General features: G+C 49.6%; 1 non-coding gene across 1 annotated transcript; it reads left to right on the plus strand.

Moving 5' to 3' along the window:
• Positions 1–299: 299 nt before the first annotated feature.
• LOC141812382 (5.8S ribosomal RNA) lies at positions 300–455 on the plus strand. Its single transcript, XR_012600267.1, has one exon. It is a non-coding gene; the product is annotated as a 5.8S ribosomal RNA (ribosomal RNA).
• The last annotated feature ends 3750 nt before the right edge of the window (positions 456–4205 follow it).

Below are 4205 nucleotides of genomic sequence, written 5' to 3' on the forward strand. Positions count from 1 at the left end.
GGTTCGCCACTCGCGACGTCTTGAGAAGTCCATTGAACCTTATCATTTAGAGGAAGGAGAAGTCGTAACAAGGTTTCCGTAGGTGAACCTGCGGAAGGATCATTGTTGAGAGAGCATCATAGAATGATGGATGATTGTGAACGTGTGAACGTGACCCTTTCGTCATCAGCCCGCCCATGTTGGTGGGCGATTGACCGTAGCTCGGTGCGATCGGCACTAAGGAACAACGAACTTGGAAGCAGAGGGCCCCTCAGCGTGAGCGGGGAGCCCAATGCGTCGGAGATTCTTCGGAATCAAATGACTCTCGGCAATGGATATCTCGGCTCTTGCATCGATGAAGAACGTAGTGAAATGCGATACTTGGTGTGAATTGCAGAATCTCGTGAACCATTGAGTCTTTGAACGCAAGTTGTGCCCGAGGCCTTGTGGTCGAGGGCACGCCTGCTTGGGCGTCATGGCATCGTCGCTTTTGCTCCATGCTTTGTCGGCATTGAGCGCGGAAGTTGGCCCCGTGTGCCCTCTCGGGCACAGTCGGTCGAAGAGCGGGTAGTCGGTGAGCACGATGGACGTTGGTCGTCGCGAGCGAGAACTGAACGTCGTCCTCGTCGTTTTGGGATGAGCCCTCAATAAAGAGACCCTGTGTGATTGATGATTGCGGAGCCGCGCGAAAGCGCCGCGTCAATCATTTGCGTGCGGCCCCAAGTCAGGCGAGACCACCCGCCGAGTTTAAGCATATAAATAAGCGGAGGAGGAGAAACTTACGAGGATTCCCCTAGTAACGGCGAGTGAACCGGGATCAGCCCAGCTTGAGAATTTGACGGTTGAATCCGTTCGAGTTGTAGTCTGGAGAAGTGTCCTCAGCGACGGATCGGGCCCAAGTCCCTTGGAATGGGGTGCCGGGGAGGGTGAGAGCCCCGTCTGGCTCGGACCATGCCGCATGACGAGGCACTGTCGTCGAGTCGGGTTGTTTGGGAATGCAGCCCCAGTTGGGCGAAAAGGACTTTGAAAAGAGAGTCAAAGAGTACTTGAAATTGCCGCGAGGGAAGCGGATGGGGGTCGACGGAGTGCTCCGGTCGGATGCGGAACGGCTCTATCCAGCACATTACTGCTTGTGGTTATTTGATGCAATATTGTGCCAGTATCTTTGGCCTGTGAAGGTGGGTGCACTACTTGCTGTGCCTGAGTTTTCCTTTTAGTTCTTGCCCTTGTTTGTATCCTCCCTGAGCTGTGTTGCTGTTCAAGAGGGCTGTGCTTAACACTTAAAATTTTCACTTCCCTTCTGTTTACTTTTGCTTTAGGCCTCCTAGCTGGTTTGAGTTTGGATGCTGCCACTAACTGCTGTAGTTGGTCCTCATAGTCAGAATCATAAGTGTAGTCTGATATGTCACTCACTGAATTGTTTAATTGCTCAGGGTTACTTGGCTTGTCTGCATTAGAGGGTGCTGCAAGGTTGCTTACCATGCTATCTGTGCCATCCTGCTGTACTGTCCTTCCAGGGCTTGATGTGGCTTGGTCTTCCCTACTGTTGCTGACATTGTTCCTTTTGTTTTGATCCTGAAGTCCACACTGATCATGGGGGGGCAAACTGTTCAAATTTCTGTTTTCCCAGGATGCATTTCCTTCTGATGGTACTAACAGTGCTGATGTTACAAGCTGATGTGGTTGCCCATGGTTTGTATCAGTAGTGCCTTGCATGATGTTGGTGGTGTATGTGTGTTGTGCCAAACCCTGGTGAGTATCATTGCCTGTATGATGCAGTTGTGCCTTTGATAAGATCTGCCCATGTATCAGAGAATCAGATGGTGTTTCAGATTGCTGTGGTCCATGCTGCTTTGTTCTATGACAGTAACTCCCGGTCATGCCTGGTGCCTCTACTGGTACTGCATTGATTGCAATTTGTAGACCCATAATATCTTCTTTGATAGCCTGCCTACCTGTAATTGTGTTTAGCATTTCAGTTTCCTTCCCTGATACTGGTGCTGATACGGCCTTCACTGGGTCTCTGTGCTGATTAGGCAAGGTATCAAGATTACTGCTAGCAGCTGCAGGGTGTGGTGTCTCATGTTCCTTGTCAGTGAGAGGTTCCTTTCCCAATCTGTATGCGTGCAATTCAGTGGTTGGTGTCTCTGGATTCAGTCTGGATGGGTCTGAGTTAAGTCTGGTTATATCTTGGCCTGAGTCCATAAGTGTCTGCCTTATGTCATGCTGATCCTTATCATTTTCCTGTGTCATGGCAACTTCCTTCAATCCATGTGCATGTTGAAGAGGAGTGCCCTGCTCAACTGAATGCTGCACTGCTGGAACCTTCATATTGTGACTGTGGGATTGCTGCTGTCTGCCATCTCTTGCTGAAAAACTGTCAAATGTTATCTGGCCCATTTTAAAGTCTCTGTTTGTTGGCTGTGGGGTAACTGCTGATGCTGCATTTGATTGTGGTGACTTTGCTGTTGAAACCACCCCTCCAGCCAATATATCAGACATTACCTCTGGGCACTGTTCTGTGCCACTGATCAGTTTGCTCACATGCCTGGGTTTGCTACTTCCTGCAGTTTGCACTGCGCTCTTTTGTGGGCTGGCATGGTGTGCAATAGCCTGAGCTTTAGTTGTGAGCCGTAACTCTACAGGTCCCTGATGTTCCCCTATTTCTGTTCTGAAATTCTGATTATGTGCAGGTTGCAGGCCTGCTTCCAGTTGTGCAGTGACTGCTGCAGCAGTAGCATCCCCACCTCTGTCCATCTTCCGACTTGATTTTCCTGCCTCCTTTTGAGTGGTAATCTGATTGTGGTTGGTATCAATGGTATCCGCGTGCCCTGGTGTGCTTATTAGTGGTCCTTTGCCTTTCAATTTATGAATGCTCTGAGGCGTCTTCCCTGCATGGCTAGCCTGTTCTTGTGCAGTTCGTGCCATTTCTGGTACATGGGTGATTTGCATTGTTTTTGTTGGCGTTACCAGATGTTTATCAGTGCTAGGTTGGACTGTACTTCCCCTGTTTAGCTTGGCCTCCCGAATTGTGAGTCCTCTATTCCCTGGTGGTGCTGAAAATACTGATGCAGGTGCAGGTTTTTTAAATGGCTTGTCTGATTGCATCTGAACCTCCTTGTTCCTCTGAGTATCAGTCCTATCTGCCACAAAAAAGTCGCTTGCGTTCCTGTAATTTTCCCCAAGTCCTTCTCCATGGTGTGCAACAACGCTGTTTGTCCCTCTCTTCGCGTGCCAGGCAGCGTGCCAGTGCCATTGTCCGTGCCAGTTGCAGAGTTTACTGGTTGCAGTTCACGGCTTGTGCCCGATGCCAACTTCTCTGTCATTTCAGCATGTTTTGATGTGGCTACTGTTGTACCCACCCGTGTGTGGCTCTGCTCTCCTCTTGCAGTGGCTGTTCTTGTAGGGTTGCTGCAGTTATGTGAGTAATGTCCCAGTTGACGGCATTGTAAGCAGAGTTTCAGCGCAGCCTCAAACCGTAGACGCAGAGTTACAGTCCTGCCATCTGGCAGTGTTACTGGGAGTGTCGTTGGTGGCGCATTTGTGATGTCAACTTCAACGAGGACTCTTGCAAAATTGATACGTTCCCTTTCCTTGGTAAACCGATCCGTATAGAGTGGCGTTCCAATTGCAGAAGCAATTTTGCTAAGTCCTGTGGTTGACCAGCAGTCAATAGGGAGCCCATAGACCTGCATCCACAATGGCAGTTGGTTGTGAATCATGGAATCAAATGTAAAGCACGGTGGCATTGATTTCAGATATAAGGGGCAGCCAAAGGTAATGTAGGGGCCTCCTTTAAGGACCATGTCACAACTTTCTTTATCAGGGAACTTGAAGACTAGCCAAGCTGTGTCGTGTGTCAGCATCTTGTGCTGCGTTCCCCACCGACGTGTTAACGCTGCAACAGCTTTCCATCCTGGGAATTTACCCAGAAATCTCCCTATCAGGCAAAAGCCTACCCTTTCCTCTAGAGATTCTTTGTCCTCTATGGTTAAGGTGGTTGTGTCTCCCATCGGCGGTAGAAAATGCAACTTGGTGTCATCCGTGCAAACTCTGTTCTGCTTAAACAGGGCGGACCATCGTGTTGGTTTTTTGCTCTGTTCGACCCGACGAGTCTGCGTCTGCATCATGTTCTGAGGGTTAGGGTCTCGATTTGTTGTTCGTTGTATGCTCATCTCTTGGGGAGTGGTTGTCAATTCGCCAGCACGCTCCTTCCCCTGGCTAGT

This window comes from Curcuma longa, chromosome 18 (assembly GCF_044706935.1).
Source record: "Curcuma longa cultivar G26 ecotype Majalengka, Jawa Barat chromosome 18, ITB_CL_G26_1.1, whole genome shotgun sequence".
Lineage (NCBI taxonomy): Eukaryota > Viridiplantae > Streptophyta > Magnoliopsida > Zingiberales > Zingiberaceae > Curcuma > Curcuma longa.